Raw genomic sequence first — 14,681 nt, 5'->3', positions numbered from 1 at the left:
GTCAGCAGATGAGAGAAGAGACTCAGTGAAGAGGGGATAGAGGGTTGTTAAAGGTTGATGGGTTCTACACACATTCTGTAGCCAAAAGTCAGTCTGGCTGACCTAATTGCAAGGGAGACTGGAAAATATAGTCTAGCTTTGTTTCCAGGAGGAACAGAAAGATTGTTTGATGAGCAATGAGCCAGTCTCTCTCGTATGGGGAAATAAGATGGGTGAATGCATTCTCCATTATCGCATGAAAAAAATGACAGGGGAACAAACACGCAGAAAGTGAGAGAGGAGCCAGTGTGGCTGTGGGGGGACACAGTGTGTGGAATGGTAAGCATCAGTAGATGAGGCGGGAGTGGAAACAGAGCAGGACCAGGATCAGATCACAGAGGACGTTGTAATTCATAAACATGTGTTCACACTGATTTCTTCTGTGGTTCTAGAGAGCCGTGGAAGTATCTTGGCAGGACGTGGATGAGTCAGATCTGCATTCAGGAAAGCTCACAGTGGAGACAGTGGTCAGGGTGGCTTGCAGGGGCTGGGCCTCATGGGAGAGGTCAAAGGAGGCTGCTACAATGGTTTAGGGAAGCTCAGGGCCCTAGTTGGAATGCTAGCTGCTGAGCTAGGGAGAGATCAAAGGCCAGAAAACTTGGGAAAATCAAAATTTGAGCAGTGACCAAAAAAACAAATAAACAAGACTTTGCATGGAATCCAAGAAGCAAGAATCAGCAAATTAGAAGGGAAAATCAGGAGAGTTCAGTGTCATAAGTTGAAATTTAAAAAGAGAGGAAGCACTAGGCCTGAATAAAGCAGAGAGATCTATGGTGCCCTCCACATGGTGAGCATTTAGTCACTGTGAGGCCCTTCCCCTTTCTGTGAAGTGGCTCTCTTCCTTTCTCGTTTTAAATGCCAAATGTGGCTCTATCACAGACCCTTAGAACAAGACAAGACCTTGAGGTCATCCAGACCAGTTCATCTCAAACTTCAGCCTTCATCAGAATCACCTGGAGGCTTGTTAAAGTGCAGACTGGGACCCAACCAAGCCTTTCTGATTCCTTAGGTCTAGGGAGGGACTCAAGAATGTGCTCATCTAACAAGCTCCCAGGTGATGCTGACGACACTCTGAGTACAGGAGAGTACACAAATAACTCCTCAGTAGGCCGGGAAGCTCAGACACAGAGGGAGAAGAGTGGCTAGAGGGTACCCACAAGAGTTGAACCAAGCTTTCACACTCATTCCAGAAGTGCTTTCTCCAACCCTGCCACCTCACCGTCTCCCCTGGCATGCATCACAAGTTGCTCATGTTCACCTCAATCCTCATGTGCTTGTCTCACAGCAGTTGCTTACTGTTACGAGCTCAGTGTCCCCCTCACGTCCTTGTGCTAGTGGCTAAAAGCTTCATTGATTAACTACCAGCCAAGATGAGGGAGTACAGAGAGGGGCTTAAGTGGGATCAGCACACCTTCTGATCATTCTGTTATCATTCAAGAGGAAAATTGGCTTGAGCAGGGGAAAAAAATCTACAGTAGCAATCCTGCATAATATCTGTTCTTCACCCCTCAGCCCCAGGGTTGCCTCCCAGGGGAATCTTTCCCTACTAAGTGCCCACCTCACAGCCAGCCCCACCCAGGATGGTTTGCGTGCTGCTTCCCCATGCTCCTACCATAGACCTTCTATCAGAGCAGAGTTGCCTTGTGTTGTAAGGGTCAAGTTATTGCCTATGAATAACCTGAGGGCAGATCAATGTCTTATTGGTGTTAAGTCTTCTGCAGCCAGCACAATGTAGGAATTCTAATGTAACAGTCAGTATCCAGTCAGGGGCAGACAATCCATGCCAGGTAGCACAATAGAGGGAATCTAATGGAGAACCAATTACAGAGGTGTTGGAAAAGCAGAAACCAGGGGAAGGTGAGGCAACCTGGAAACTAACAACTACAGAAAGATGCTGACATCCCTAGTGCCTGAGGACCGAAGTGGGTGATGGTGCTGCCAAAGCCCAGAAGCTGGCACTGCCCAAGGGAGTCAGAACTTTGGAAGATGAGCCTCCCAAGGATCCAGCCAAAGAGCTGAGCAGATTAGGCTGTCTGGCAGAGATGAACCTCCAGAAGGTAGCTGAAGGCATAGAGAACAGAGTCGCCTCAGATATGGAATGACCAGGAAGGAGTGTGATCTACTAGGGTGAGAGCTGGAATAATGAAGGAGCCAGAAACAGCGCATGAGACTCCCCCTGAAGCAGAGTGGGAAAGGCTTCTCCTGTTGTCCTAGTCTGGGTACTCTGGAAGCACAGCCTGACATGGGGAGTTGTGTGCAGGTCATTTACTAAGAGAGGCTCCCAGGAGAAATCTGTGTGTCCAGGGAAACATGATGGAGAAAGGGAGGGATTTAAGCAGGGATGGGGTTCCAGGTGAGGTCTAACTTCAGCCAGATCCTGCAGGGAGCTTTGGGGTACAAATTGTTTTCCAGTGTTTATCCTACATTGAGGCGTGGAGGTGGGCTTTTGTACACCCACACAAGTCAGTGACTGGATAGGGTTCCAGCGGGCTGTATAACTCCGAGACACTTCCTCTATTTTTTGTATGTGAGATGCCACCGCAGCATGGCTTGATGAGCACTGTGTAGGTCCACACCCGGAATCCAAACCCATGGACCCTGGGCCACTGCTGAAGCAGAGCGTGCAAACTTAACCACTATGCCACCAGGCTGGCCCCAACCCAGTATTTGTTTTTACTTTCTCTATAGTAGTTAAAATTTTAGCTGGGCAAATGTTTACCCAGCTTGACAGTCAGGGTTCTCCAGAGAAATAGAACCAATGGGAAATATAGATAGATAGATACATACATACATACATACATACAGAGATAGACACATAGATAAATAGATAGCTAGAGATAGAAATATATATGTATACATATAGAGAGAGATCTAGAAAGAGATTTATCATAAAGTATTGGCTCACGCAATTATGCAGGCTGAGAAATCCTATGATCTACAAGCTGGAGATCCAGGAAAGCTGGTGGTGTAGTTCCAAGTCTTGAGAGCCAGAGAGCTGATGGTGGAGATTCCAGCCTGGTTCTAAAGGCCTGAGAATCAGGAGCATCGAGGGCAGAAGGTCGATGTCCAGTTTAAGTGGTCAGGCAAAGAGAGAACGAATCCAACCCTCCTCCACTGTTTTGTTCTATTGAGGCCCTGCATGGATTAGATGATGCCTACCCACATTGAGGAGGGCCATCTGATTTACTCAGCTCACCAATTCAAATGCTAATCTCTTCCAGAAACACCCTTATGGACACACTCAGAAATAATGTTTAATCAGATATCTAGGCATCTTGTGGCCCAATCAATTTGACACAGAAAATTAACCATCACATAGTTCAAGACTATATTTCCCCACCTCTCTTGCAGCTAGATTCTGGCCAGTGGGAGGAGAAGCTGAAATAATGTAACAACCTATTCTTTCTCTTTGCTCATCCACTGGTATGTGTGGATAGCATGGTGAAAGCTGGAGCAGCCGTCTTGGGCCCAGGAATGGAAGCTGTGTTGAGCTGACAGAACAGCAAGATAAGAGGAGCCCAGGTCCCCAGTGCCATGGAGCTGCTGTATCAACCCTACACTGTTTATATTCAGACTGTTGTAGGAGATAAAAATAAATATCTCTCTAATGTAAACCACTGTTCTATTTGGTCTTTCTTACTGCAGCCAGAACCTGTATCTTAAATAATATACCAACTTTTATGGCTATTTATTCATAGCCAAGTACTTTGTATTCTCTTTAAGTATGACCACCGGCCCTTTCATTCAACATTCAGTGAAAAAGATATTCATTGAGCAGCAAACACATGCAAAGCATTGAGTTATGTGCTTGAGAGACATGAGTGCCTATGTTAGATTTTGTCTCCTGAGCCCCGTCCCACCATACTATCTGAAGTTAGCCATGCCAGCAATTCCCAACACATCTTCTTGTCTTTACACTGTAGCGCATACTCTCCCATCTGTCTGGGATGGCCCTTTTAGCCTAAAGAACTGCTACTCACCTTTCAAGGCCCCACATCTAGAAAGATTTCCTCAATTCCCAGGGTGGAGTTCTTCATCGTTTGAATTTCTATAGTACTTTCTAACATATGACTTAATTATAGAATCTCCATGTTTGACAACTCTGCCAAAATGCAAGTCCTCAAAGGAGAGGACTCCACCTCCATTCCACATTCAATAAATATTGAGCTCTCGGCATGCACCATGCCCTGATTGAGACAGAGCGGACATAATTCCTGTTTTCATGGGGCTGATGGTCCAGTGGATGGAATAGGGATTGAATCAGCACCCACAGTGGAAACTTCAAACCGTGACAGGCGCTGAAAAGAAGCAGCCCTGGTTTTATGAGAACTCTTGATAGGGGATTTAATCTGGTCAGAGATTAAGCACAAGGAAGGCTCCCCTTAGAGTGTGATGTTTGAGCAGAATCTGAAGGCTCTCATTTGTCTTCGGGCCTTCACAAGCCCCTGGAAGGGCACTTGGCATGTAGCAGATGCTCAGCTAATATTGGTTGAAGGAAGTTTAGATGATACTCACATTTACATAGCATTGCACCAAATTAAGCCTCAGCACATTTTATCTCATTTAATTTCGCAATAATAAAATATATTCTATGATTATTATTCTCATTTAGTAGATGAGAGACTGAAGGAAGGGAGGTTAAGTAGCTTTTCCAAGGCTATATAGCCAGGAGGAGGTAGAGCTCGAATTAGAACCCAAGCATTCTGGCTTGAGACTCAGCAATTAGCTACTATATTATTGTGCACTGGCTTTGTGCTCAGTGTTTTACAGGAAGTATTTCATAACATACCTGGGAGAGGTAGGTACTATGTTGGTTTTTTTCCTCAATTTTTCATTTCTTTTTTTATTGAAGTATAAATGACATACAATATCCTGTTAGTTTCAGGTGTATATTGTAGTGGTTCAATATTTACATACATCATAAAATGATCCCCATGATACGTCTACTTACCATTTGGCACCATACAAAGTTATTACAATATTCTTGATTGTCTTCCCTATGCTGTACATTACACCCCGATGACATTTATTTTATAACTGGAAGTTTGTACTTCTTAATCCCCTTCACCTGTGTCGCCTGCCTCTCAACACCTCCCCCCTCTGGTAACCATCTCCCCTCTGAAAACACTAATTTGGAGAGAGATCTGCACCACTATGTTCATTGCAGCATTATTTACAATAGCCAAGATGTGGAAGAAATCTAAGTGTCCATTGATGGATGAATGGATTAAGAAGATGTGGTATATATATACAATGGAATATTACTCAGGCATAAAAAAAGAATGGACTCAGGGTCCATTGATGGATGAATGGATTAAGAAGATGTGGTATATATATACAATGGAATATTACTCAGGCATAAAAAAAGAATGAAATCCTGCCACTTGTGACAACATGGATGGACTTTGAGGGTGTTATGCTAAGTTGAAATAAGTCAGACAGAGAAAGACAAATAGCATATGATTTCACTTATATGTGGATTCTAAAAAACAAAAAACTTAACAAACAAAACAAAAACAGACTCATAGATATAGGTGCTATTTTTTTTTCTCTTTTTGTAGATGCCAGAATTAGAACTGAGGGATAAAACTATCTCCACCCTAAGTAACAAGGTTGTAAGCAGCAGAGTCCAGAACAGATTCAAGCTTGGCCCCGTAAATTTGTATCTGGATTCTTTCCACAGCGCCAAACTGCGCACTGGTGATTGAGATGGGGACAGTGATGGTCAAGAGGTTATGGACAATGAACAGAAGGAAAAGGAGGGGGCAGGGGAAGAGGAGGAGTGCAGGCCTCCATTTAAGATCTTCCTCCCTTTTCCTGGGATTTGGTTGTGGGCTGTTAAAATAACGCAGAAGTTGAAGGCAATCAGCTCTTCGTGAGCACCCTGGGGCCATTCCCATTTCTTTATTACTCTTTACCTTTCCCATGCCACTTTGCATTTGTAAAAAGCACCACAATCACTTGTAATACTGCCTGATTAGAAGCTCAGTCTATTTTCCTATGCAAATATAAAGCTGCCCGTAGTATGAAAATGTTATAGAAAATTACTTGCAGTGAATGGAATTTTTTAAAGAAAAACTACAAGTTGCATCTACAGATTTTAAATCCAGTTGTTTTTTTCTCCCAAATGGATGGGAATGATGTTGAACTATTGTTAAACGCTCTAAAAGGTGTGTGAGCAAGGAAACCACAAAAGAGTGGGAGAGGGTTGCTGAGATCTGTGCTGACTCAGCTTCTGAGCTGCAAGATGAAAGTACCAGGACCTAAGCTGTCTCTGTAGATTTCATACCAATCATGTTAATTGGAAACTGGAAAGAGGAAATGGTCATAATCAACACATTTATCACCCAAAGGGCTAAGCAGTTCATAAATTTAATCCAGCAAAGGAATTGGAAAATAGAATTGATGCTTATATGAATCAGCGGCAGCGAAGAGGGGGCCTCTCTAAACAATCTTTTGCAGCCAGATGGCTGGGAGTGTGCTTGAACATATTTTATTTGAAGCTATTAGAAATATGAAAAGGCAGCTTCCTCCTGGCCCCTGGCTGAAGTATTATAGCTTCTTTTGGTCTTTATAAAGGAAAAGCAATAAAGAGACACAAACAGGGTAGTTAAGTTTAATGGAGGTAAAAACCAGACACCTGAATATATGTAATTTATTTTTCCTAAAAAACCCAATTGAGGCTGCTATTAATTAGCATGGAAATGCATTGCAGAGTCAAGACTGCGTGAGGTTTGTTATCTTGGCCACTTTATAAAAAGCAAAAACAAAACAACCAGAAAAATCTTTGCCACTTCATCGTAAAAGGAGGTGGAGGAAAGTCATCCAAATAGCTTGAGGCCTTCATCGCAAAAATAATTGTGTGAGATCCCGGCTCTCCAGAATTCCACAGGAACCTTCCTCCACCATAGGGGTGAGAGAGGGGGGAGCTGCAGGGGAGAGGAGGAACCCACACCAGTTGAGGCCCTATGATGGCCAAAAACAGGGCCGTGTGCTGTACATATGGCAGCACTTGTGATTATCTTCATTTTCAGACAAGGACACCGAAGCTCAGATCGTTAAAAGCCTTGGCCCAAGTGATAGACCTCATTAAGGAATAGCCAAGATCAAACCCAGGTGAGCCACTTCCAAATTCCATATCTGACTAGTGGTTGGTTGTTTCTCAACACACAGTCTGGATTCCACTATCCCCTGTATTTTGTCTATTTCTAAGCTGCCAAAGAGACCATTTACCTGGTTATTGAAACATCAAGGAGGCAGATCCCAGAAATGAGCAAATTACTGTAACTTCTCTAAAGCCTTTGTCGGGGGAAGAGGGAGAATCTCCCTCTGCCCTTTCCCTTAAGGTTCTTCTGGCTGGCCAAATAATCAACAAGACAGGTTAGCAGGAGAAAATAATACCAAATTTAATAACATGTATACATGGGAGAAAGCAGGGACACTGCGTTTCTCCACACAATAGCAGAAATTCTCGTCTTAAATATAATTTTCAGCCAATGACAAAGGAGGATTTTGGGGGTGGGGGGAGTCAGTTACAGGAGATTACCACTAAAGCACAGTAAACAAGAGTAAGGTTATTATGCAGCCCAAGGCCTCACCTTCCACATTGATAAGTCACTAGAAATGAGCTCATCCCCCTCTCTTCTCCAAACAGAGAGGGAGATACCTTTACAAATGGAGATTCCCCTTATAAATGTAAATGATTGTCTGGCAACTCTTTGCAGGGTCATCCAGAGAATGTGGCCAGAGAGACAGAACTTCTGATAAGAGGTGCTTGTTGGTGCCTTTCCTATTGTAACATTTACTCTAAGTTATCTTTACAGCCATCATGATAGATCTATTCCAGGAAGGAGCCACCATGTCAAATTCTTTAGGCAGTTAGTGGGGGAGGTCAAATGTCCTCAGAGAAAACAACCAAGGTAAAGAGATAGATTTCAGGGTGGCCAAATCTTGATCTCCCACACCTTCATTTACCTGTCTGTAGAATGAATAGAGTTCTCCATTTACTGCTTGTTTAATTTGCGCTATTCGTCACCACAGGGCTGGGTGGAGATAAGTCAGCCAGTAAAACTCAACTGAACAACAGCGGTTTCTATACCAAGCTATTGTTCGATAAATATTTAACAAAGAATGTGGTCAGAGCTACAAAGATTGTTAAAGGTGAACTGATCAAACCACATTATATCTGCATCCTTTTGAGAAAGATATCCCTGAATAAGTTGCTTTATTTTTTTTCCCTTTTCTTCTCTTCCTTCTTTCCTTCCCTACTTTCTCCTTTCTTTCTTTCTTTTTTAAGAAAGGGAGAAGTGTTCGTTTGGCTTTGTGAGTACAGTGTAATAGAAAGAACCAGGCTCTGCTGGTGGAAAGAGAGGTTCAATCTCATCTTTGTTGTTCATTTACTGCTCATCATTGAGCAAGTTACTTTATCTCCACATCCTCAGGTCTCTCATATGTAAAATAAGTAATAAATCCACTTGGCTTTCTCATGTGGGGTTCAAATGAGACCACACATGGGAAAGTGTGGTCTCATTTGTAAAAAGCATTGCAATCATAGTAAATGCCAAGTCATAGTAAATGCTCAGTATATGTCAGCTCCTTTCCCTGAGATGCGATCTCAACTCTTATGATATAATAATAACTACTGAAGGACCTCACTGTTTTATACATAGAATAACTTGGCTTCCTGTCTTTTTATTTCCCCTGGTCTTCGCCTGTGAGGCTGGCAGCACAGGGACAGGCATCCCCACTTTCACACATCCATGATCACACTGAGGTGCAAGAGACGAAATGCCCTGTCCGAGCCACACAGCAAGTAGGGATTGTCCTAGGATGTTCCTGGAACCTGTGTCCTGGGGTGCCAGGTCCACTTGCTTCCATCACCCCACGTTTGCCACATTAACAATGTCCACCCCACCTTCTCCTGTTCACGCTGATGCCTTACACCCTTTCACTGCCCTGGTTTCCTCGTGTGCAAACAGGAACTGTAAACTCAGCCTTGCAGAGTTAACGTGCAGAGTTGATTAGTCAGTATATGCGATGACTCCTACACTGGGTCAGGCCCAAAAAACAGCAGGATTAAATTTATTATAACTGGACATAGTTGTAATTGTCCTACGGCCAATAAGTATCAGGGCTTGTATGTAGACAGTGGTGTGAATATTCCATTTACAAGTGTTCCTATTGCATACATAAATATATACACACAGAATTGGAAGAAAAAAAGGCTATTTTGGCATATAAATGGAAAAATCACTCTGAAAAACTCTGCTTCCTCAGATTGACTAAATATTAGCAAACAATGTTGCAGATTGAAGGAATATTACAATGCCCACTAAGGAAACCTTTAGGGAGCTGACAGGTGGCCATCACTTGGTATTAAACTCTGATTTGCTGAATGGTATAGTTCTTTAGAAAGCAGAATTTCTCTACAAAATAGGCTATGGAAACATGCCCATGATTAACAAGGTGCCAACACGTTGGCCAATAATTCAGAGTCAGGCCAGCTATCAGCTGGCCTGAAAACAATTTATGAGCCTCTGTTTGATTCAGACGGAGAGAGGATGCAAGTCCTAGCATAATCATATTTCTTACTTGCTTTGTCCAGAGAAAAATCTTACCTTAGATTAAGAGGTTGTTTCTTTGATGTTCCTACAACCTGATTAGAGAAACATAAACACTTTTGTGATTATCTCTGCAATCCAGTGGCTGCTGGAGAGAAAGCAAGGCAATATTGTCCTGAAGCCATAAATATGGGTACCATTAGAAACCAACTCGCTACTGATGCTCACTAGTTCAAAGGGCCCTGGAACTCAATTGAACATTTCAGATGAATGATAATGAAACTCTGATGAAGGTGATCATTAGGTAACCACTAGAGCTGAATTACAAAAGGGAGCTATAAAAAAGAAGGACTAAAGGGAGGAATGATTTATGTACTAGAAAGAAGATAGAGTGCGTAGGAAGAGAAAAGGAGAAAGAGGGACAGAGAAAGGGTGTGAGTCAAGAATTAGAAAGAAGAGCAGCTCTCAGTTATTAAGTTATTAAGTTATTATTAATTAAGTACCAGGCAAGTCATCAAGGACCGCACAACCCTTTTCTCTTTTAATATTGAAAATAGAATTATAAGTCGGGACTGTTGTTTTAGGTAGAAGGAAATGGACACAAGAAGGTTAAATAACTGAGCCAAGGTAGCCCTACAAGCAATTGGAAGAACAAAGATTAGAATCCAGGAGGGAGGTGATGAGGAAGAAAAAGGAGGGGAAGGAGGAAAATTGCTTTTAGAGAGGGACTGGCAGAAGCCATTAGCTTCTTTGTTGGAAAATTTGTGGCTTTTCTATCTTAGGCAAATGGGCATAAACAAAGAGGCACTTTAATTGTGCCAAGCTTAACTTTCCGCCCCAGAAAGTAAAAACTCCAATTAGAAGTGAGGTTAGGCTGGAGATTCATGCTCCCTAACAGGGAGAGAGAACATCAGCTTGATGGGCTAATTTGTTAGTAGGGGCCACTGTCTGCGAATTCAAACCACCATGGAAAGATTTCAAAAGCTGCACCCCTTGGGCTTTTTTACACCATGGAAAGGAAAACTGCAGGGAGCAGAGACATTCCACCATCCATTTGGTTGAAAGAACTAGGAATATATCAAAGTTCTAAGTAATGACTTTTTTCTTGAGGTGGGAGAGAGGGGCACTAAATAACACAATCATACTGGAATCACAGTAAATGCATGTTTTTCTCCTAAAAATAAATAGAAATGAAAGAACAAAGGAAATGGAGTTACACAAAAGTGGCTCAGACTTTCTATGGCCCAAAAAGGAAAAAATCTAGCAGAAGCAAAAAGACTGTCAAGGGACAAGGTGCAAATATGCCCCCTTATGCGTTCTTCAAACACCCAGTGTTGGTTCCTGTTGTAGGCACTGGGAACAGTCTCTGACCAAGGAGCTCATCATCCAGGTAAGTGTGGAGCCAAAACTCCCCCCTGGGTCCTCCGACCTCAAATCCCACGGATTTTGCTTCCTGACTGCCACTGAGCCTGTTGACTCGAACACTCAGCTGTGCTTCAACGAAATATTTGATATCTATGATTTTGTCATCTTTGACAGAAGCTTCTGATAAAACAGAAGAAACACATTTAAGAATACTTCGTGTGAATGTGTTCATTTATTCACTGAGTGTGTGTTTGCGGAGCCCTGGACAATGGGACCTCAGCAGCGGATGAGGTCTTTGTCTTCATAGACAGGGACACACAAAGGGACCGACACAAAGCCCAAGGAACAGAGAAAAGGAATCACAAGGCTGAGGTGAGCTCTGAAGGACACACACACAGTTCTAGGATGGAGAGTAATTCAGGCCAGCAGGCTACTTTAATAGGGTGGCTCAGATTGTCCCTCTAAGGAGAGGACATTTAATGGGTGTCACCAGGATGAGAACAAAGGCTGCAGGAAAGCCCCCACATCGTGGCAACAGCATGGATGAGGCCCCAAGCATGGAGAAGTGAGTGCATTCAGCTAGAGCTGGGGACTGGAGCACATTTCTCTCTAGTCCTCATGTCAATTTAAGCACAGGGCCCTACTTCAGAGACGACACACAGTGAGGGGCTGATTGGAGTCCACAAGCTTTCCACGAACAGCCTGCAGATCAGTGGCGAGGAAGTGCTGACGATGAGGGAGTAACTTCAGAAGCTGCTGCTCTGTCTGGAGACCTCAGCTGCCTCTAGACACTAATACTGGGCTAGTTCACGTCAAGCAGTTCTGCCTCAAAGTGCCGAGGTCGTGTTAACGTTCCAGTTTGGAATTTAGGGCCTGCTACTTCTGTCATCAGCTGTGTCAGTCTCCCCATCTCCAGCCACCCCACCTCAATTCACTGAGCACTCTCCATCTTCTCTTGTTGGAACTCATCTCCCCCACGGGGCCCTGCCTGTCTGTTCCTGAGTTCCCAACACAGTGCCTGACACTTGGCTGACATCCAGTATACCTTTGGGAAATGAAGACATGAAGCAGTATGATCCACAGCTCCACCCACCTGGTCCCCTCCGCCCCTCACTCCCCACCCTCACCCTCAAGGCTGCATTGCTAGGAGGCTCCTTTCTGCACCAGGCAGAGAATGAGCGATGGGAAGTAAACATGAGAAGAATTCCCCTGCCATCTGGGCCTTTCCTAGAAGGCCCCTACACACCCCCTCTCCCTCCGCCTCGGAATCGCACGGCTGCTGTACTAATGAACACGTTCTCTTTGTCAGAATCATCTTCCAAGTCGAATCTTGCCTTCGCATATTTCGCTCTCTCACCTTAAGAGCTATTCCGAGCTGGCAACTCCTTTACTTTCATATGTGGTGAGTGAGTTAATGGCGTCCCCGGGGACTCATTCGCTTGTACAGTTAGAGCAAGCTGGGAAGGTCTCAGCATCACCACAGGTTCAGGGGTGAGACTCTGGAGCCCAGTCCTTGTAAGGATTTCATATGTTGTCAGAGCTCCTTCACCCAGGAGGATGGCAGGCTGGCCCCTTTTGTGTCATTGGCTGGAGGTGGCACAGGAGGGGACTTTGGGCTATGGGAGTTGTGGTAGTGGAATAAAGCACCCACTCCCCATAGATGTCCATGATCAGGTCCTAATCCCACCCCTGCTCCAAGAGATGTTCAGATGTTAATCCTCAGAACCTGTGAATATGTTACCTCACATGAGAAAAGTGACTTTGCAGATATGGTTGAGATGGATAAATTATCCTGGATTATTCAGAGGGGCTCAATGTAATCACAAGCATCCTTATCAGTAGAAGAGGGAGGCAGGAGAGTCATGGAGACAGATCTGAAGATGCTACGCTGCTGGCTTGGAAGGTGGAGGAAGGGGCCACAAGTCAAGGAATGCAGTCGCTCTCTAGAAGCTGGAAAAGACAAGGAAATGAGTTCTCCCCAGAGCCTCCATACAGAATGCAACCCTACCAACACCTTAATTTTTAACGCAGTGAGACCCATTTCGGACTTACCTCCAGAACTGTAAGAGAATAAATTTGTGTTGTTTTAAGCCATGAGTTTGTGGCAATGTGTTACAGCAGCTGTAGGAAACACGCAGGAACCTTAGTGGAAGTGCCTGAGTCTTTGAGCCCGGGCTCTTCATTCATTCATTGACCCGTTACGTGTTCTTTCATTTGCTATATACTCAGACATGGAGAGCAAACCCAGGCAAGGCCATCTGTCAGATGCTGGGGAAATTACAACGACTAAAACGTGTTTACTGCTCCACACTGTTCACAGTCCTCGAGGGAAATTGACAGGACAACAGCAGCACAGGGTTATATGTGCTTGAACACTGGTGTTCCTAAAGTCACAAGCCAGCACCAGAGGGGGGCAACAGAGGGGAGCCTAATTCCATCTAGAAGAATCCATGAAGGTTCCTGGAAGAGGTTAAACCTGAGTAAGGCTGGATAGAATGAATAAGGACCAGTCAGGTGTGAGAGGAACAAGGGGCATCCAGGCAGCAGGTACAGTGTGTACAGGCACACAGAGGCTCGAAAGAGCTCAGACTTAAGAAGACTGGTGTCACAGGAGTGTACAGTGCTGGGTGGGTAGTGGGTAGAAAAGGGGTAGACCAGCTAGAACAGTAGGCAAGGCAGCATTAGAGATGGTCTTCTTCAAAAGCTAAGGGGCCGGCATCTTCTGCTGTCCCACTACAATGCCCCAGAGCAGAGTCGAACGGTCGCCTTTGAGAAGTCCCCAAGAGAAGAAACCGAAGCAGCTCAACTCAAGCCTAAATGTTCTTGAAGCCTCTCGTGTTTTTTCTTAAAAAGCCGTGTCCGTTGAACATCGGTTTCTTCAACCCAACTACATTTCTTTTAATTAGAATTGGTTGTCCACCAAGATCTTTCAGAGAAACTTACAATCAAGTAAGATTTGCATTCTTTTCCTTAAACTTTGCATACTCTGCCCCATATTATCTGCTTGTTGTCCCAATTTGAGAACTATAGCTGGATGGGGGTCCCAGAGGGTTTAAGCGGGAAGATGAGTCAGTACGAGAAAGTGTGGGACTTCAAAGTTTAAGATCTGCCACCTGGGAGAGGGAGATGAGAATGCACAGTGGGTCGAGGTGCAAGCAGAAAGCAAGAGCTGCACACCGTCAAACATAAACATTGTTCGGAGCCCGGAAGCTCAGTAGAGGAAAGAGAGGAATAAAAAGAATACAGAGGTGTCCTGGCATGATGGAACTCCAGATCAGATGAGTCAGATCTGCCCAGCCTGGGTGTAGTGAGTTGAATAGTGTCCCCTGCCCTCCGAAATTCATGTCCATCTGAAATCTCAGAATGTGACCTTATTTGGAAATCGAGTCCATGCAGATGTAATCGGGTTAAAAGAGCCCATACTGGGTTAAAGTGGGCCCTAAATCCAATGACTGGTGTCCTTACAAGAAAAGGAGAGGACACACAGAACCACACACAGGGAAGAGGCCGTGTGAAGAAGGAGGCAGAGATTGGAATGATGCAGTTACAAGCCAAGGCATGCCAAGGATGACTGGGAGCCAGCAGAAGCTAGGAAGAGGCCAGGAAGGATTCTCCTCTAGAGCCTTGGAGGGAACGTGGCCTACTGACACCTTGATTTCAGACTTCCTACCTGCAGAAGTGTGACAGGATACATTTCTGCTGTTTTAAGCCATCCAG

This window comes from Ceratotherium simum, chromosome 23 (genome assembly GCF_057802395.1).
Source record: "Ceratotherium simum simum isolate JZ-2026a chromosome 23, ASM5780239v1, whole genome shotgun sequence".
Classification (NCBI taxonomy): domain Eukaryota; kingdom Metazoa; phylum Chordata; class Mammalia; order Perissodactyla; family Rhinocerotidae; genus Ceratotherium; species Ceratotherium simum.
Note: the sequence above shows the minus strand (reverse complement) of the source record.